Here is a 21,781-nt window from a genome sequence, read left to right as displayed (position 1 = left end):
CCTTTTGCTATTACCGCATATTTTTGGTATTGTGTACATATATCTTGTGTATATTTGGCATCCTCATACTGAGGGTACTCACTGAGATACTTTTGGCATATTGTCATAAAAATCAAGTACCTTGATTTTTAGTATATCTGTGTATTGTGTTTTATTATGATATTGTGCATATGACACCAGTGGTATAGTGGGAGCTTTGCATTTCTCCTACTTCAGCCTAAGCTGCTCTGCTATAGCTACCTTCTATCAACCTAAGCTGCTGGAAATACCTCTTCTACACTAATAAGGGATAACTGGACCTGGTACATAGTGTAAGTACCCCTTGGTACCCACTACAAGCCAGGCCAGCCTCCTACAATTAGTATTGATCCACTTCTTCCCACTCAACCTCATCTGCCAAACCAACCTCTGGCAGCTAATTATGTAAATACTAGGCCATTAGACAGGATAGCTCCTCCCCTCACTGGGGTACGACTTGTCTCATGGAACATGGCAGGTTTGAAATCTATTCTCCCTCTTCCATCCTTTACCTCTTTTATTGAAGAACATGACATATGCCTTCTTCAAGAGACATGGTCAACTGATCCACTTTTTTGAACAGGCAATTCAAACTTCCACATCCCTGCCGGGCTCAGTACTAGAGGCAGGCCTTCTGGGGGCTTGACCATCTGGATCAGAACATCACTTAACTGTCGTATATTACAGTTACCCACCGATTCTCCCGACCTGTTAGGTCTTCGCCTATCATTCGGGCCTGACACTGCTGTGAACATCTTCAATATCTACACTCGAGGGGTCGGGGGGGGTCAAGTCTCCAAAACCCTTTGTGTCCTGGCAGCCCTTTTGCAAAACTGACCCACCATCATAAAACCATCGTGACAGGTGACCTTAATGTCACATTCGAACCTCTAGACTGGGATGATCTCAGGTCCACAGACCAGGAGGATCGAGCTTGGTCTATCTCCGCCCTGTCCATTCCACCCATCAAGAGATGGACGCAGGTCGCTGTCCAAGTAAAGTCACTCACCATGGAATTTGGGCTCAGGGCATTAAATGGCAGAACCAAATCAGACGCCAAAGACCATCACACATTCAACAAAACCAACCACCACAGCAGAATCGACTACTGTTTATTCGACATGAGATTATGGCCCCTTGTCATCGACATGACAATCATTGAAAGAACTGAAAGTGATCATAATCCTCTCTCTGTCCATACGTTAGCTTTGGGCAACCACTCACCCACGATTAAGTCCTCAGTAGCAGCACCAGACGGTATTAGCCTGGTTAACGACAAACGACACCTAAAGTGGGACAAGGTTGCGGCTCGGCCCTCACTCATCAACGCAGCTAATAACACCCTAAAGACTACATTAATGGACCTAGAGGTAGGTCCCGCAATACCCTATAAGGAAATAACTTTAATTCACACCTCTTGCTTCAGGGATATCACTGCCCACTTCTCAGTATCCACAGCCCATGATGGCAAGAGACCCAAAGTTTGGCACCGCTGGTTCAACAAAATGTGCCGGTCCTTAAATAAGCACTTAATCCAAGCTATTAAATCCAAGGATGCCAACGCCATCCGCCTAGCTAGGAAGTCCTACAAGTCGGCCATACCCAAAGCCAAGCGTGACCAAGATGATAAGTGGTGGACAGCACTTAGCGACGCTGTGCGCAAGAGGAATTGTAGTCTGTTCTGGTCCCTGGCAGCACGAGGCCCAGAAAGCAGTAGATTGAACATTACAACCAAAATCGCCCCGAAAGACTGGGTAGATCATTTTAGTAGGCTGTCCTCCCATGACCATGATAGCCCCACTTCTGTTCACATGGACCCCTGCCTAAACACTTCATTAGCACCCACCACTGAAGTGCCCCAGCTGTTCTCTCAAAGTGACATAATATATTCCCTAGGCACCATAAAACGCAGCCGGGGCCCCGGCTCGGATGGTGTTCCAGCAGACCTGTTCTCAACCGACATTGCATCCTAGTCAAGATACCTCACCATAATAGCGAACGCAATAGCATCTGGGGCGCCTATCCCTGAGTCCTGGAAAGGGGCTATTGTTGTCTCGATCTTTAAAAAGGGCGACAGATCACTCCCCTGCAACTACAGACCAATTAGTCTAATTGACTGTGTGCAAAAAGTCTTCATCCACTGCCTCTTGGGAAAGATCGAAGACTGAATGACTGAACAGGATATCCTTAGTCCCCTCCAAGCCGGTTTCCGGAAAAAAATATCTACCACTGACCAAGCCCTCAGTTTCCTATTTTTATACTGGAAAACAGTGCTCATTGGTAAAGGGAGCCTATTTGTAGCTTTTTTGGATCTAAAGTCTGCTTTTGACCTAGTACCTTGCAACAAACTATGGGACACTCTCTCCCAAATGGGAATTCCTGAGCATATCCTAGCACTCTTGATACGGCTCCACGAGGACAACTACGCACGAGTCAGGTGGGACAACAAGGGGCAACTAACTGATAGAATCCATGTATCAAGGGGTGTGCGGCAAGGGTGTGTCCTTGCCCCGACCCTCTTCTCTCTGTATATCAATGAAATCGGCCCCTCCCTGCTTAGAGTAGAGGCTGACGCACCATCACTTGGCACACAAAAAATCCATGTCATGCTCTTTGTAGATGATACTCTCCTGATATCCAAGACCCCTACTGGACTAAGGAAACTCCTCACGTGCTTTGAGAAATTCTGCTCAACGCTGGGACTTGAAATCAATGCCTCTAAAACAAAACTAATGACCCTCAATCCCCATAGATCTTTTAGGGGGAAGTTTACACTAGAGGGCACCACACTTGAGAAGGTGGGCATTTTCAGCTACCTGGGTATAGCATTGACTGACAACATGTCTTGGAAATCACACATAGGAAAGTAAGCTTTAAAACTAAAGCAAACAACAGGGGTACTATTAAAAAACGTTCACCTCTCTGTTCCATGACACTGTGTGAGTGTATTTTATCTTTATTCAATTTTTATCATTATATGTATTGTTACATTTATTACTTTGTGTATTTATTTGTATTTATTGCTGCTATGCACTCTTATGGCTCTTGTAGCTGAAATAAAGTTCCTTTGACTTGACTTCAGAATATACACAGGTAACCTAAACAGTTTAACTTTCTTTCTTTAAACTTTCTAAAACGTTTTAGAAAAGTTTTCAAACGTTTTGAAAAGTTTTAATACGTTTTTCTCTTTTCTATAAAAGTTTCTAAACTTTTTTCTCTCTGCCTTAAACTCTTTCTAACAATCGTGTCTGCAGTAGAACTCACTCCCACAGTTGTCCAGGCAACATATGGTAGTCTAAACTTTAAAAGTTTGAGGGGTCTCTGCAATGAAAGAAGATTAAGTATTGGTAAGAATCCTACAAAAGATCTTCTCCTTAGCCTTCTCCTAGAAAGTGACCAGAACCAGTCTGGCCCATCCAAGGATCAGGAGGTAGAGGAGGGGGGTACCGAGCAAGACTCAGATGATTACCCTGAGGATGCTGGGGAGGGTTCTTCCAAGGATCTGTCAACTAACAGGCCATCTAGTGGCACTGGTAGTGGGAGGGGGTCACACATTAGTATGGCACCTTTCACTCCTAGAGGCCAGGTTACTAGAGTCCAGCCAGTTAGGGACAGGTCTCTCTCTGCCAATTCCCATATTTCCTCTGCATCTCACCATTCCCAAGCCTCCCACCCTGAGGATAACTTAATGGAAAGGGAACTCAGAAAGCTGAGGTTGGAAGGAACCAGACTGAATCTTAAACAGCAGCAGCTGGCCTTAGACAGGGAATCCCTGGATGTAGAGAGGGAAAGGCATAGATTGGGATTAGTTCCCCATGGTGGCAGCATCAGTGTTTTTGATAACAATCCTGTTAGAGAGCAAGATTCCAGAAACCTGCATAAGATAGTCCCCCCTTACAAGGAGGGGGATGACATTAACAAGTGGTTTGCTGCACTTGAGAGGGCCTGTATGGTACAGTTGGTCCCTCAAAGGCAATAGTCTGCTACCTTGTGGCTATCTTTCACTGGTAAGGGTAGGGATAGGCTCCTTACTGTCAGAGAAAGTGATGCTAATAACTACAAAGTTTTGATGGATGCATTCTTGGATGGATTTGGCTTAACCACTGAACAATACAGGATTAAGTTCAGAGACACCAGAAAAGAGTCTTCTCAAGACTGGTCAGATTTTGTGGATGGTTCAGTGAAAGCCTTGGAAGGGTGGTTGCATGGCAGTAAAGTTTCTGACTATAAAAACCTGTACAATCTTATTCTTAGAGAGCATACTCTTAACAATTGTGTGTCTGACTTGTTGCACCAATACCTAGTGGACTCTGATCTGACCTCTCCTCAATAATTGGGAAAGAAGGCAGACAAATGGGTCAGAACAAGGGTGAACAGAAACTTTCATACAGGGGGTGACAAGGATGGCAAGAAGAAGGATGGTAAGTCTTCTGAGAAGGGTGGGGACAAAAGAAAGCATTCTGAGTCTTCACCAGGCCACCAAAAATCCTATGAAGGTGGTGGATCCAAATCCTCTTGTAATAATCAGAAAACGCCTTGGCGTTATTTGTGTAAAGTCAAAGGCCATTGGGCAAGTGATTCCACTTGTCCAACGAAAAACACCAAACCTCCCACCACCACAACCCCTGCTGCAAATTCTAGTGCCCCTAGTAATAGCAGTTGTGGTGGGAAATCTACTACTAATAGCCAATCCAAGGGTGTAGCTGGACCCACTATTGGCAATGCAGTTGGGGTTGGTCTTGTTAGGGAGACCACAGAGGTTTTAGTCTCTGATGGTGGCATTGATTTTGTCACCTTGGTTGCTTGTCCCCTTAATATGGGTAAGTACAAGCAACTTACCCTAATCACTGGTGTTGAGGTTGAGGCCTACAGGGACACAGGAGCCAGTATAACTATGGTGACAGAAAAACTGGTCCACCCTGATCAACACCTATTTGGTCAGCAGTACCAAGTGACAGACGCTCATAACAACACTCTGAGCCACCCCATGGCTGTTGTGAATCTCAACTGGGGGGGTTACTGGTCCAAAGAAAGTTGTGGTAGCCACTGACTTACCTGTAGACTGTCTACTGGGAAATGATTTGGAGACATCAGCTTGGGAAGAAGTGGAGTTGGAGGCTCATGCAGCAATGCTGGGCATTCCTGGGCATATTTTTGCTTTGACAAGGGCTCAGGCCAAGAATCAAAAAGGACAGGGTAACTTGGATCCTGGAACAATAGACCAAGTGCTCCCTAAAGCTAGGGGTAGAAAGGGTAAATCCCTGCCCACTATCCCTACCTCTAAAGATGATTCCCCTTTTGAGGAAGAGGAATTCTCTCCCCGTGCAGAACCTACACCAGAGGAGCTGGCAGCACACACTGTCCCACATTAGAGGGTGTCAGACAGCAAGCTGTCAAACAGCAAAATGGGGATGTCAGTGACAGTCATAGGGTGTACTGGGAAGACAACCTCTTGTACACAGAGTCAATGGACCCAAAGCCAGGAGCTGCCAGGAGCTGCCAGGAGATCGGTCATTCCCCTGCAGTACACAGAGTTTCTTCTCACCCTAGAACATGACATTCCTTTGGCTGGGCATTTGGGCCAGACGAAAACTTGGGAAAGACTTGTCCCCTTGTTTCACTGGCCTCATATGAGAGGACACAAAAGACTTTTGTAAATCTTGTGTGACCTGCCAAGCCAGTGGCAAGACTGACGGCGTTCCAAAGGCCCCTCTAATTCCACTACCAGTGGTTGGGGTACCCTTTGAAAGGGTAGGGGTTGACATAGTTGGCCCCCTTGACCCTCCAACTGCTTCAGGCAAAAGATTTATCTTTGTGGTAGTGGACCATGCCACAAGATATCCTGAAGCCATACCTTTAAGGACCACTACAGCTTGTGCAGTGGCAAAGGTCCTCCTAGGAATCTTTTCCAGGGTGGGTTTTCCTAAAGAGGTGGTGTCAGGCAGAGGTAGCAACCTCATGTCTGCATACCTAAAAGCAATGTGGAAGGAGTGTGGTGTTACCTACAAGTTCACCACCCCTTACCATCCACAAACAAATGGTCTCTTTGAGAGGTTTAATACAACTCTCAAAGGCATGATAATGGGACTCCCTGAAAAACACAGGAGGAGATGGGATGTCCTGTTACCTTGCCTCCTTTTTGCTTACAGGGAGTTACCCCAAAAAGGAGTGGGCTTCAGCCCCTTTGAACTCCTCTTTGGGCACCCTGTAAGAGGTCCACTTGCTCTCGTGAAGGAGGGTTGGGAACAAACTTTACAAGCTCCTAAACAGGAGATAGTGGACTATGTACTTGGCCTAAGATCCAGAATGGCTGAGTATATGAAAAAGGCCAGTAAAAATCTTCAGGCCAGCCAGGGCTGCAAAAGCAATGGCATGACCAGAAGGCTGTCCTGACTCAGTACCACCCAGGACAGAAGGTGTGGGTATTGGAGCCTGTGGCCCCCAAGAGCACTCCAAGACAAATGGAGTGGACCCCATCTCATAGTTGAAAAGAAAGGTGAGGTTAACTATTTAATAGACCTGGGCACTGCCAGGAGTCCCCTTAGGGTGATTCATGTCAACCGCCTACAACCCTACTATGACAGGGCTGATCTCACCCTGCTCATGGCAACAGATGAGGGACAGGAAGAAGAGAGTGACCCTCTCCCTGATCTCTTCTCCACCACTGAATCAGATGCCTTAGTGGAGGGAGTCGTTTTAGCAGACTGTCTGACTGCAGAACAGAAAGACAACTGCATCAATCTCCTAAGCCAGTTTTCAGACCTCTTTTCACTTGTACCAGGTACAACATCCTGGTGTGAACATACAATTGACACTGGAGACAGCTTTCCTGTCAAAAGTAAAATTTATAGGCAACCTGACCATGTCAGGGACCGCATCAAGCAAGAGGTACAGAAATTGTTGGATTTAGGGGTGATTGAACCTTCTGAAAGCTGCTGGGCTAGCCCAGTTGTGCTTGTACCTAAACCTCACACCAAAGATGGAAAGAGAGAGATGAGGTGTTGTGTAGATTACAGAGGGCTCAATCAGGTAACCAAAACTGATGCTCACCCTATACCCATGGCAGATGAGCTCATTGATACACTGGCTTCTGCCAAGTATCTTAGCACTTTTGATCAAACTGCAGGGTATTGGCAGATTAGATTGGCAGAAGATGCTAAACCCAAGACTGCATTTTCTACCACTGGAGGGCACTACCAATTCACAGTAATGCCCTTTGGTTTGAAAAATGCACCTGCCACTTTCAGAGGTTGGTGAACACCGTCCTGCAAGGGTTGGAGGCTTTCAGTGCAGCATATGTAGATGATATTGCTGTCTTTAGCTCAACCTTAGATGATCACCTGGTCCACCTATGGAAAGTTTTGAAGGCCCTGCAAAAGGCAAGCCTCACTATCAAGGCCTCAAAGTGCCAGATAGGGCATAGGAAAGTGGTTTATCTGGGCCACCTGGTTGGTGGAGAACAGATTGCACCACTACAGGGGAAAGTCCAAACTATCATGGATTGGGTTCCCCCTACAACTCAGACCCATGTGAGAGCCTTTTTAGGCCTCACAGGGTACTATAGGAGATTCATCAAGAATTATGGCTCAATAGCAGCCCCTCTTAATGATCTCACTAGCAAGAAAATGCCTAAGAAGGTGTTATGTACAGCAAGCTGTCAGAAAGCTTTTGAGGAGCTCAAACAGGCCATGTGCTCTGCACCTGTCCTTAAAAGCCCATGTTACGCCAAGAAATTCATTGTTCAAACTGATGCATCTGAATTAGGGGTATGGGCAGTACTATCACAACTGAGTTCTGAAGGCCAGGATCAACCAGTTGCTTTTATCAGCAGAAGGTTGACCCCTAGAGAAAAGCGTTGGTCTGCCATGGAGAGGGAGGCCTTTGCTGTGGTCTGGGAACTGAAAAACTTGAGACCATACTTGTTTGGTACTCACTTTATTGTTCAGACAGACCACACACCTTTACTTTGGCTAAAACAAATGAAAGGTGGAAACCCTAAATTGTTGAGGTGGTCCATATCTCTACAGGGAATGGACTATACAGATGAACATAGACCTGGGAGTACCCACTCCAATGCAGATGGACTCTCCAGATATTTCCACTTCGACAATGAAGACTCATCTGGACAAGGCTAGTCTTATTGTCCTTCGTTTGGGGTGGGCTTGTGTAAGAAAGTACCATCTTGCCTGGCATGTTACCCCCATTTTCACTGTATGTATGTTTGTTTTTGCCCTTATGTCACCGGGATCCTGCCAGGCAGGACCCCAGTGCTCATAGTGTGTGCTCTGTATGTGTTCCCTGTGTGGTGCCTAACTGTATCACTGAGGCTCTGCTAACCAGAACCTCAGTGTTTATGCTCTGTCTGCTTTCTAAATTTGTCACTGCAGGCTAGTGACTAAATTTACCAATTCTCATTGGCACACTGGAACACCCATATAATCCCCTTGTTTATGGTACTTAGGTACCCAGGGTTTTGGGGTTCCAGGAGATCCCTATGGGCTGCAGCATTTCTTTTGCCACCCATAGGGAGCTCAGACAATTTTTACACAGGCCTGCCACTGCAGCCTGAGTGAAATAACGTCCACGTTATTTCACAGCCATTTTTCACTGCACATAAGTAACTTATAAGTCACCTATATGTCTAACCCTCACTTGGTGAAGGTTGGGTGCCAAGTTACTTAGTGTGTGGGCACCCTGGCACTAGCCAAGGTGCCCTCACATCGTTCAGGGCAAATTCCACGAACTTTGTGAGTGTGGGGACACCATTACACGCGTGCACTACACATAGGTCCCTACCTATGTATAGCGTCACAATTGTAACTCCGAACATGGCCGTGTAACATGTCTAAGATCATGGAATTTTCACCCCAATACCATTCTGGTACTGGGGGGACAATTCCATGACCCCCCGGGTCTCTAGCACAGAACCCGGGTGCTACAAAACTGCCTTTCTGGGGTTTCCAATGCAGCTGCTGCCAACCCCTCAGACAGGATTCTGCCATCCTGGGGTCTGGGCAGCCCTGGCCCAGGAAAGCAGAACAAAGGATTTACTCTGAGAGAGGGTATTACACCCTCTTCCTTTGGAAATAGGTGTGAAGGGCTGGGGGGAGTAGCCTCCCCCAGCCTCTGGAAATGCTTTGATGGGCACAGATGGTGCCCATCTCTGCATAAGCCAGTCTACACTGGTTCAGGGATCCCCCAGCCCTGCTCTGGCGTGAAACTGGACAAAGGAAAGGGGAGTGACCACTCCCCTGAACAGTACCTCCCAGGGGAGGTGCCCAGAGCTCCTCCAGTGTGTCCCAGACCTCTGCCATCTTGGATTCAGAGGTGCTGAGGGCACACTGGACTCCTCTGAGTGGCCAGTGCCAGCAGGTGACGTCAGAGACCCCCTCTGATAGGCTCTTACCTCTCTTGGTAGCCAATCCTCCTTTCTTGGTAGCCAAACCTCCTTTTCTGGCTATTTAGGGTCTCTCCTCTGGGGTATTCTTCAGATAACGAATGCAAGAGATCACCAGAGTTCCTCTGCACTTCCCTCTTCAACTTCTGCCAAGGATCGACTGTTGACTGCTCAAGGACGACTGCAAAACCGCAACAAAGTAGCAAGACGAGTACCAGCAACATTGTAGCGCCTCATCCTGCCGGCTTTCTCGACTGTTTCCTGGTGGTGCATGCTCTGAGGGCTATCTGCCTTCACCCTGCACTAGAAGCCAAGAAGAAATCTCCAGTGGGTCGACGGAATCTTCCCGCAATTGATCAATTAATGGAAAGGCTTGATACACTCATAAAGCACTGTAAGTTTAACTAATTTAACGATGAAGAAGCCATGAGGCTTGGAGTGATAAATGGATGCTTGTCTGATTAATTCAGACTTCAAATGCTGAGAGAAACTCTTAGCCTGGAGTTAGTGCTGATGGCTGTCAGAGCTGAGGAATGTGCTGAGAGACAAGTTGTCCACATGGAGGCCAGTGTTGCCCAGATTAAGTCAGTCATGAGTATGAAAATTAATTCAAAACAAAAAACTGAAGACATGAAGTGATGTCCACATGCAAAAAAGAAGTTGTGTTTGAGATGTGGATTTGCCTTTCCATTTGAAGGAAAATGTCCTGCCATTGGTCAGATTTGCAAAGGCTGTGGTAAAAAAGCAAGTGTGTAACGGCATGAAGACAAAATCAGAATGTTCCACAAGCAACGTTCAATGCAAGCCCACAAGGCCAAGCGTTGACATCAGTTGAAGCAAAGAGAAGTCAATCGTCATTTGAATCATTTCAAACAGCTCTTCAGCTTGAATAATAAGTGAAAGTGAAAAAAGTGTTTGTGTCATGTCAATGCTTGCCTTAGAGAAAAATGCACATGTAGCACTGGTTGCCTGCGAGGAGAAAAGTCAGTCAAATAAGAGTTGACCTGTCAAAATGACAAAATCGTACAAACACTGTTCAAAGATTACACTGAAAATGCATGAATGTTCAATACCTTACATCATGGATAGTGGTGCTTTGATATATATAATGCCTGAGGGAAAATACAATGAACTGTCTCAGCTACCGCAGCTCACTCAGTCATAGACCAAAGTATATACCTGGGCTGCATCGACACCGATGAAAAGTAAAGGTTCTTTTATGGCGACAGTGAAGTACAAAAAAACAGAGCTTCAAGCACTGATACATGTACTTCAAAGTACAGCAGCAAGTGCCTGCTTGCTCACTTTCAATACGGCTGCTGACATGGGACTGACTTTAGTGAATTACAACATGAATGCACATCACAAAATAGTAAGTCAATTCCCTTCATTATTTCATGGTTTAGGAATGTTAAAAACTATGAAAGTAAAGTCTGCATCTTATTGAGGACATCCATCTTGTTGCTCAGAGACAGAAATTAGTTACTTTTGTGAGTTGCTGGAACACCCTCTCCACCCAGGACATCACCCCCACCATGAAATCCATCCACTCGGGAAGTCCCACAGACCCATTCCTGCACCTCATCTTAAATCTTGGAAACCAAGGGATCAGCCAGGAACTCACAACCCTGCTCAATACTTCTATCACCACCACAATGTTTCCTGATGTCTGGAAACATGCTTAAGTTTAGTTTAGTTTAGTTTGGAGGATTTATAGAGCTCATGGCTACCCGAAAGCATCCCAGCACTTAAACAGGACCGGGAGGAACCAAAACGGGACTATGCCGAAAAGAATATAGGGCCTGATTCTGACCCCGGCGGTTCCTTACCGCCGGGGCCAGGGTGGCCGGGAGCACCGCCAACAGGCTGGCGGTGCCCCGCAGGGCATTCTGACCGCGGCGGTTTTGCCGCGGCCAGAAGTGGAAAACCGGCGGTCTCCCGCCGGTTTTCCACTGCCCTGGGAATCCCCCATGGCGGCGCAGATGGGGGATTCTGACAGCCCATACCGCCATCCTGTTCCTGGCGGTTCTCCCGCCAGGAACAGGATGGCAGTATGGGTTGTCGTGGGGCCCCTAGGGGCCCCTGCAGTGCCTATGCCAATGGCATGGGCACTGCAGGGGCCCCCGTAAGAGGGCCCCACATTGTATTTCAGTGTCTGCATTGCAGACACTGAAATACGCGACGGGTGCCACTGCACCCGTCGCACCTTCCCACTCCGCCGGCTCAATTCTGAGCCGGCGTCCTCGTGGAAGGCTCTTTTGCACTGGGCTGGCGGGCGGCCTTTTGGCGGTCGCCCGCCAGCCCAGTGCAAAAGCCAAAATACCCTCAGCGGTCTTTCGACCGCGGAGCGGTATTTTGGAGGGGGGAAGTCTGGCAGGCGGCCTCCGCCACCCGCCAGACTCAGAATGACCCCCATAGTCTTCAGTCTTCCACGAAAAGAAAGTTCAGAGTTATCCAGTCGGAGTTCTAAGGGAAGGGAATTCCATATATTGGCTGCTCTAATTAGAGCATCAAATGAGGATCTAAGTGATCTTCGAGGGATGTAGGGTGTAATGATTCATCTGAGCAAAGCCAGATCCTTAGAATGAAGAGCTCGGTTCACGATACACACAGCTTTAAAGTTAACCGTTTGTTTAATAGGAAGCCGGTGAAGGGAAGCTAAGGCTGGTTTGGCAGATAGATGTCTAGGAATGTCCATGAGTAGGTGGGCTGCTGCTTTTTGCACTACCTGCAATCTCTTTTATACGCAAGTGGGGAAGCTCAAAAACAGGACATTCCCATAGTCTAGATTTGGAGGCTCATGCAGCAATGCTCGGCATTCCTGGGCATATTTTTGCTTTCACAAGGGCTCAGGCCAAGAAGCAAAAAGGACAGGGAAACTTTGATCGTGGAACAATGGACCAAGTGCTCCCAAAAGCTAAGGGTAGTTAGGGTAAATCCTTGCCCACTATCCCTCTGTGAGAAAGTAGCCTCTTTCTAGCCTTGTTACCCCCACTTTTGGCCTGTTTGTGAGTGTATGTCAGGGTGTTTTCACTGTCTCACTGGGATCCTGCTAGCCAGGGCCCAGTGCTCATAGTGAAAACCCTATGTTTTCAGTATGTTTGTTATGTGTCTGCTAGTCAGGACCCCAGTCCTCATAAGTTTGTGGCCTATATGTATGTGTTCCCTGTGTGGTGCCTAACTGTCTCACTGAGGCTCTGCTAACCAGAACCTCAGTGGTTATGCTCTCTCATTTCTTTTAAATTGTCACTAACAGGCTAGTGACCATTTTTACCAATTTACATTGGCTTACTGGAACACCCTTATAATTCCCTAGTATATGGTACTGAGGTACCCAGGGTATTGGGGTTCCAGGAGATCCCTATGGGCTGCAGCATTTCTTTTGCCACCCATAGGGAGCTCTGACAATTCTTACACAGGCCTGCCACTGCAGCCTGAGTGAAATAACGTCCACGTTATTTCACAGCCATTTTACACTGCACTTAACTAACTTATAAGTCACCTATATGTCTAACCTTTACCTGGTAAAGGTTAGGTGCAAAGTTACTTAGTGTGAGGGCACCCTGGCACTAGCCAAGGTGCCCCCACATTGTTCAGAGCCAATTCCCTGAACTTTGTGAGGTAACTCCGAATATGGCCATGTAACATGTCTATGATCATGGAATGGCCCCCTCTATGCCATCCTGGCATAGTTGGCACAATCCCATGATCCCAGTGGTCTGTAGCACAGACCCTGGCACTGCCAAACTGCCCTTCCTGGGGTTTCACTGCAGCTGCTGCTGCTGCCAACCCCTCAGACAGGCATCTGCCATCCTGGGGTCAAGCCAGGCTTGTCCCAGGATGGCAGAACAAAGGACTTCCTCTGACAGAGGGTGTTACACCCTCTCCCTTTGGAAAATGGTGTGAAGGCAGGGGAGGAGTAGCCTCCCCCAGCCTCTGGAAATGCTTTCTTGGGCACAGATGTGCCCAATTCTGCATAAGCCAGTCTACACCGGTTCAGGGACCCCTTAGCCCTGCTCTGGCGCGAAACTGGACAAAGGAAAGGGGAGTGACCACTCCCCTGACATGCACCTCCCCTGGGAGGTGTCCAGAGCTCCTCCAGTGTGCTCCAGACCTCTGCCATCTTGGAAACAGAGGTGCTGCCAGCACACTGGACTGCTCTGAGTGGCCAGTGCCACCAGGTGACGTCAGAGACTCCTTCTGATAGGCTCCTTCAGGTGTTAGTAGCCTATCCTCTCTCCTAAGTAGCCAAACCCTCTTTTCTGGCTATTTAGGGTCTCTGTCTCTGGGGAAACTTTAGATAACGAATGCAAGAGCTCATCCGAGTTCCTCTGCATCTCTCTCTTCACCTTCTGCCAAGGAATCGACTGCTGACCGTGCTGGAAGCCTGCAAACCTGCAACATAGTAGCAAAGACGACTACTGCAACTCTGTAACGCTGATCCTGCCGCCTTCTCGACTGTTTTCCTGCTTGTGCATGCTGTGGGGGTAGTCTGCCTCCTCTCTGCACCAGAAGCTCCGAAGAAATCTCCCGTGGGTCGACGGAATCTTCCCCCTGCAACCGCAGGCACCAAAAAGCTGCATTACCGGTCCCTTGGGTCTCCTCTCAGCACGACGAGCGAGGTACCTCGAATCCAGCGACTCTGTCCAAGTGACCCACACAGTCCAGTGACTCTTCAGTCCAAGTTTGGTGGAGGTAAGTCCTTGCCTCACCTCGCTGGGCTGCATTGCTGGGAACCGCGACTTTTGCAGCTACTCCGGCCCCTGTGCACTTCCGGCGGAAATCCTTTGTGCACAGCCAAGCCTGGGTCCACGGCACTCTAACCTGCATTGCACGACTTTCTAAGTTCGTCTCCGGCGACATGGGACTCCTTTGTGCGACTTCGGGTGAGCACCATTTCATGCATCCTTGTAGTGCCTGTTTCTGGCACTTCTCCGGGTGCTACCTGCTGCTGAGAGGGCTCTTTGTCTTGCTCGACGTCCCCTCTCTCTCCTGGTCCAACTTGCGATCTCCTGGTCCCTCCAGGGCCACAGCAGCGTCCAAAAATGCTAACCACACGATTTGCAGCTAGCATGGATTGTTGGCGTTCTTTCGGCGGGAAAACACTTCTGCATGACGCTCCACGGCGAGAGAGATCCGTCCACCAAAGGGGAAGTCTCTAGCCCTTTTCGTTCCTGCAGAAACCTCAGCTTCTTCTGTCCAGTAGAAGCTTCTTTGCACCCGCAGCTGGCATTTCCTGGGCATTTGCCCATCTCCGACTTGCTTGTGACTTTTGGACTTGGTCCCCTTGTTCCACAGGTACCCTAGATTGGAAATCCACAGTTGTTGCATTGTTGGTTTGTGTCTTTCCTGCATTATTCCTCTAACACGACTTCTTTGTCCTTAGGGGAACTTTAGTGCATTTTGCACTCACTTTTCAGGGTCTTGGGGAGGGTTATTTTTCTAACTCTCACTATTTTCTAATAGTCCCAGCGACCCTCTACAAGGTCACATAGGTTTGGGGTCCATTCGTGGTTCACATTCCACTTTTGGAGTATATGGTTTGTGTTGCCCCTATCCCTATGTTTCCCCATTGCATCCTATTGTAACTATACATTGTTTGCACTGTTTTCTAAGACTATACTGCATATTTTTGCTATTGTGTATATATATCTTGTGTATATTTCCTATCCTCTCACTGAGGGTACACTCTAAGATACTTTGGCATATTGTCATAAAAATAAAGTACCTTTATTTTTAGTATAACTGTGTATTGTGTTTTCTTATGATATTGTGCATATGACACTAAGTGGTACTGTAGTAGCTTCACACGTCTCCTAGTTCAGCCTAAGCTGCTCTGCTAAGCTACCATTATCTATCAGCCTAAGCTGCTAGACACCCTATACACTAATAAGGGATAACTGGGCCTGGTGCAAGGTGCAAGTACCCCTTGGTACTCACTACAAGCCAGTCCAGCCTCCTACATTGGTTGTGCAGCGGTGGGATAAGTGCTTTGAGACTACTTACCACTCTTGTCATTGTACTTTTCATAAGAGAAAAATATACAAAACAAGGTCAGTGTATATACACATAGCCAAAAAGGTTTTGCATTTCCTCTTGTCACTCTTTTCTAAGTGCTGAAAAGTACTTCTAAACTTTCAAAAAGTTCTTAAAAGTTTAAAAAGTTTTTTTCTGTCTTTCTAAAAAGTTTTGAAAACTTTTTTCTCTTTTTCTATCACTTTTAACTCTCTCTAAAAAATGTCTGGCACAGGCCAAAATGTTGATCTGTCCAAACTTGCATATGATCACCTTAGCTGGAAAGGAGCAAGGAGTCTCTGCATAAAGAGAGGTTTGAGTGTAGGGAAGAATCCTTCCTTAGAACTGTTAATTAACATGCTTAGAGAACAGGATAAGGCTAAAAGTGCCCCATCTGTTGAAAAAGTAGCTAATGGTTCTCAATCTGATCCAGGGACTCCCCCAGGAAAAGATTCTGGAAAGAAACTTCCTAGTCTGCCCATTACTAGACAGTCTAGCATAGTTGGTAATGATGATGAGCCTCACCATACAAATAGTGTTGTCTCACATCATAGCAAAAGCATTTATTCTCACCATACTGGTAGTGATGTTTTTGTTAGCCAAGCTGTTAGGGTGGCTTCTGTAAGGGACAGGTCTCCTTCTGTCCATTCTCACCATACTTCTGTTTCAAGGCATGTCCCTCCCACCCACCCTGATGACAGATTGTTAGAAAGGGAGCTCAATAAGTTGAGGGTGGAACAAACCAGACTGAAGCTTAAAAAGCAACAGCTGGATTTGGATAGACAGTCTTTAGAATTAGAGAAGGAAAGACAGAAGTTGGGTTTAGAAACCCATGGTGGCAGCAGCAGTATTCCCCATAGTCATCCTGCAAAAGAGCATGATTCCAGGAATCTGCACAAGATAGTTCCCCCTTATAAGGAGGGGGATGACATTAACAAGTGGTTTGCTGCACTTGAGAGGGCCTGTGTTGTACAGGATGTCCCTCAAAGGCAGTGGGCTGCTATCCTATGGCTATCATTTAGTGGAAAAGGTAGGGATAGGCTCCTTACTGTGAAAGAAAGTGATGCCAATAATTTTACAGTTCTTAAGAATGCACTCCTGGATGGTTATGGCTTAACCACTGAACAATACAGGATAAAGTTCAGAGAGACCAAAAAGGAGTCTTCACAAGACTGGGTTGATTTCATTGACCATTCAGTGAAGGCCTTGGAGGGGTGGTTACATGGCAGTAAAGTTACTGATTATGAAAGCCTGTATAACACAATCCTGAGAGAGCATATACTTAATAATTGTGTGTCTGATTTGTTGCACCAGTACCTGGTAGACTCTGATCTGACCTCTCCCCAAGAATTAGGAAAGAAGGCAGACAAATTGGTCAGAACAAGGGTGAACAGAAAAGTTCATACAGGGGGTGACAAAGATGGCAATAAGAAGAAAGATGGTGAAAAATCTCAAGATAAGCATGGGGATAAGGGTAAAACCAAAGATCCCACTTCAAATCTTAAACACTCTTCAGAGGGTGGGGGTAAAACTAATTCTTCCTCTTCTTCTCAACCCACACACATTAAAAAGCCTTGGTGCTTTGTGTGTAAAAACAGAGGCCATAGGCCAGGGGATAAGTCCTGTCCAGGTAAACCCCCTGAGCCTACCACCACTAATACATCAAGCTCTAGTGCCCCTAGCAGTAGTGGTACTAGTGGTGGGACTGCTGGCAACAGTCAAGTTAAGGGTGTAGTTGGGTTCACTTATGGGTCCATAGTAGAAACTGGGGTAGTCAGTCCCAAGACAGTTTCTGTCACACCTAGTGGCATTGGCCTTGCCACACTGGCTGCTTGTCCCCTTACAATGGATAAGTACAGGCAGACAGTTTCAATAAATGGTGTTGAGGCCTTGGCCTACAGGGACACAGGTGCCAGTATCACTTTGGTGACTGAAAACCTAGTGCACCCTGATCAACACATCATTGGACAACAGTATAAGATTATTGATCCATAACTCCACTAAGTTTCTTCCCTTAGCTATAATTCAGTTTAGTTGGGGTGGAGTTACTGGCCCTAAGCAGGTGGTGGTATCACCTAGCTTACCTGTAGACTGTCTCTTAGGTAATGACCTAGAGGCCTCAGGTTGGGCTGATGTAGAGTTTTATGCCCATGCAGCCATGCTGGGCATCCCTGAGGAATTGTTCCCTCTAATTTCTACTGAAATGAAAAAGCAAAGGAGAGAAGGCCTGAAAACTCAGGATCCCTCTCCATCAACAGGTAAAAAGGGTATCACAGTATTCCCTAACCACTCTACCATTCAGGATACCATTCCTGTGGTGGGAGAAACCTCTCCTGGGGTGGCACCTGTTCCAAGGGAATCATCAGCTGGCAAAGCTGGACTCCCTGAGGTAGAAGTACCTCTCTGTGGGATAACTAACATTGGTGAGAAAAAGAGCACCATTTTAGTTAACATGGAGCATCCCTCCAACCCTCCCAGAGAAACTTTAGTGCAGAAACCCTGCACTGCCTCACAACACTTAGGACAGCATCCCTGCCCTAGTGTGGAGCTGATAGGACAGCATCCCTGCCCTGCTCCAACTCAAGAGAAACAGCATCCCTGTTCTCTATTCCAGCCATATGGACAAAGTTTTTGCCCAGCTATGGCTTTTCTGAGACAGCATCCCTGTCTGGAATTTCCATCACTACAAATAGGTTCAGTGGACAATTCCCACTGCTCTAAACTAAAACTTACTGATAGAAACTCTGAAAATACATCTTCACATTGTTGCTTAGCTAAAAAACTTCAAACAGGGTGGTTTACATCCCCACAGGGAAGTAACCATATAGTGGATGATAAAGGGAGTAACCAGTCTATTGCAGAGCTACTCTCTACTTATCACCACTTAGACAATAAAGTCTCAACTGGCCAAGGTTAGCCTTATTGTCCTTCGTTTGGGGGGGGGGGGGGTTGTGTGAGAAAGTAGCCTCTTTCTAGCCTTGTTACCCCCACTTTTGGCCTGTTTGTGAGTGTATGTCAGGGTGTTTTCACTGTCTCACTGGGATTCTGCTAGCCAGGGCCCAGTGCTCATAGTGAAAACCCTATGTTTTCAGTATGTTTGTTATGTGTCACTGGGACCCTGCTAGTCAGGACCCCAGTGCTCATAAGTTTGTGGCCTATATGTATGTGTTCCCTGTGTGGTGCCTAACTGTCTCACTGAGGCTCTGCTAACCAAAACCTCAGTGGTTATGCTCTCTCATTTCTTTTAAATTGTCACTAACAGGCTAGTGACCATTTTTACCAATTTACATTGGCTTACTGGAACACCCTTATAATTCCCTAGTATATGGTACTGAGGTACCCAGGGTATTGGGGTTCCAGGAGATCCCTATGGGCTGCAGCATTTCTTTTGCCACCCATAGGGAGCTCTGACAATTCTTACACAGGCCTGCCACTGCAGCCTGAGTGAAATAACGTCCACGTTATTTCACAGCCATTTTACACTGCACTTAACTAACTTATAAGTCACCTATATGTCTAACCTTTACCTGGTAAAGGTTAGGTGCAAAGTTACTTAGTGTGAGGGCACCCTGGCACTAGCCAAGGTGCCCCCACATTGTTCAGAGCCAATTCCCTGAACTTTGTGAGGTAACTCCGAATATGGCCATGTAACATGTCTATGATCATGGAATGGCCCCCTCTATGCCATCCTGGCATAGTTGGCACAATCCCATGATCCCAGTGGTCTGTAGCACAGACCCTGGCACTGCCAAACTGCCCTTCCTGGGGTTTCACTGCAGCTGCTGCTGCTGCCAACCCCTCAGACAGGCATCTGCCATCCTGGGGTCAAGCCAGGCTTGTCCCAGGATGGCAGAACAAAGGACTTCCTCTGAGAGAGGGTGTTACACCCTCTCCCTTTGGAAAATGGTGTGAAGGCAGGGGAGGAGTAGCCTCCCCCAGCCTCTGGAAATGCTTTCTTGGGCACAGATGTGCCCAATTCTGCATAAGCCAGTCTACACCGGTTCAGGGACCCCTTAGCCCTGCTCTGGCGCGAAACTGGACAAAGGAAAGGGGAGTGACCACTCCCCTGACCTGCACCTCCCCTGGGAGGTGTCCAGAGCTCCTCCAGTGTGCTCCAGACCTCTGCCATCTTGGAAACAGAGGTGCTGCCAGCACACTGGACTGCTCTGAGTGGCCAGTGCCACCAGGTGACGTCAGAGACTCCTTCTGATAGGCTCCTTCAGGTGTTAGTAGCCTATCCTCTCTCCTAAGTAGCCAAACCCTCTTTTCTGGCTATTTAGGGTCTCTGTCTCTGGGGAAACTTTAGATAACGAATGCAAGAGCTCATCCAAGTTCCTCTGCATCTCTCTCTTCACCTTCTGCCAAGGAATCGACTGCTGACCACGCTGGAAGCCTGCAAACCTGCAACATGGTAGCAAAGACGACTACTGCAACTCTGTAACGCTGATCCTGCCGCCTTCTCGACTGTTTTCCTGCTTGTGCATGCTGTGGGGGTAGTCTGCCTCCTCTCTGCACCAGAAGCTCTGAAGAAATCTCCCGTGGGTCGACGGAATCTTCCCCCTGCAACCGCAGGCACCAAAAAGCTGCATTACCGGTCCCTTGGGTCTCCTCTCAGCACGACGAGCGAGGTCCCTTGAATCCAGCGACTCTGTCCAAGTGACCCCCACAGTCCAGTGACTCTTCAGTCCAAGTTTGGTGGAGGTAAGTCCTTGCCTCACCTCGCTGGGCTGCATTGCTGGGAACCGCGACTTTTGCAGCTACTCCGGCCCCTGTGCACTTCCGGTGGAAATCCTTTGTGCACAGCCAAGCCTGGGTCCACGGCACTCTAATCTGCATTGCACGACTTTCTAAGTTGGTCTCCGGCGACGTGGGACTCCTTTGTGCGACTTCGGGTGAGCACCATTTCACGCATCCTTGTAGTGCCTGTTTCTGGCACTTCTCCGGGTGCTACCTGCTGTTGAGAGGGCTCCTTGTCTTGCTCGACGTCCCCTCTCTCTCCTGGTCCAATTTGCGACCTCCTGGTCCCTCCAGGGCCACAGCAGCGTCCAAAAACGCTAACTGCACGATTTGCAGCTAGCAAGGCTTGTTGGCATTCTTTCGGCGGGAAAACACTTCTGCACGACTCTCTACGGCGAGAGGGATCCGTCCACCAAAGAGGAAGTCTCTAGCCCTTTTTGTTTCTGCAGAAATCTCAGCTTCTTCTGTCCAGTAGAAGCTTCTTTGCACCCGCAGCTGGCATTTCCTGGGCATTTGCCCATCTCCGACTTGCTTGTGACTTTTGGACTTGGTCCCCTTGTTCCACAGGTACCCTAGATTGGAAATCCACAGTTGTTGCATTGTTGGTTTGTGTCTTTCCTGCATTATTCCTCTAACACGACTTCTTTGTCCTTAGGGGAACTTTAGTGCACTTTGCACTCACTTTTCAGGGTCTTGGGGAGGGTTATTTTTCTAACTCTCACTATTTTCTAATAGTCCCAGCGACCCTCTACAAGGTCACATAGGTTTGGGGTCCATTCGTGGTTCGCATTCCACTTTTGGAGTATATGGTTTGTGTTGCCCCTATCCCTATGTTTCCCCATTGCATCCTATTGTAACTATACATTGTTTGCACTGTTTTCTAAGACTATACTGCATATTTTTGCTATTGTGTATATATATCTTGTGTATATTTCCTATCCTCTCACTGAGGGTACACTCTAAGATACTTTGGCATATTGTCATAAAAATAAAGTACCTTTATTTTTAGTATAACTGTGTATTGTGTTTTCCTATGATATTGTGCATATGACACTAAGTGGTACTGTAGTAGCTTCACACGTCTCCTAGTTCAGCCTAAGCTGCTCTGCTAAGCTACCATTATCTATCAGCCTAAGCTGCTAGACACCCTATACACTAATAAGGGACAACTGGGCCTGGTGCAAGGTGCAAGTACCCCTTGGTACTCACTACAAGCCAGTCCAGCCTCCTACACCCTCCCACTCCAGAAGATTCTCCTTTTGAGGAAGAGGAATCCTCTCCCTGTGCAGAACCTACACCAGAGGAGCTGTCTGCAGACACTGCTGAGCTTTTGGGTGTAGGGGGGGCCTGCTAGGGAAGAGCTGAGTGTGACACAGCAGACCTGTCCCACACTAGAGGGTTTAAGATAGTGTAGTGCTTTCCTCTTATCTAGTTTCTAAGCACTAACATAACACACTAGAAATGCACTTGTGAGGTCAAAGAAGACTTTTATTGTTGTTAATTCTTCCCCAACCCCAATTTTTATGTATGACGAATTAGTAGCTTTCAAGTCCGCGTTAATCAAACAAAATATATCAGTTTGCAATATACACAGCAGGTTATATTTATAAGATA

This window comes from Pleurodeles waltl, chromosome 9 (assembly GCF_031143425.1).
Source record: "Pleurodeles waltl isolate 20211129_DDA chromosome 9, aPleWal1.hap1.20221129, whole genome shotgun sequence".
NCBI lineage: Eukaryota > Metazoa > Chordata > Amphibia > Caudata > Salamandridae > Pleurodeles > Pleurodeles waltl.
This window is presented reverse-complemented; position numbering follows the sequence as displayed.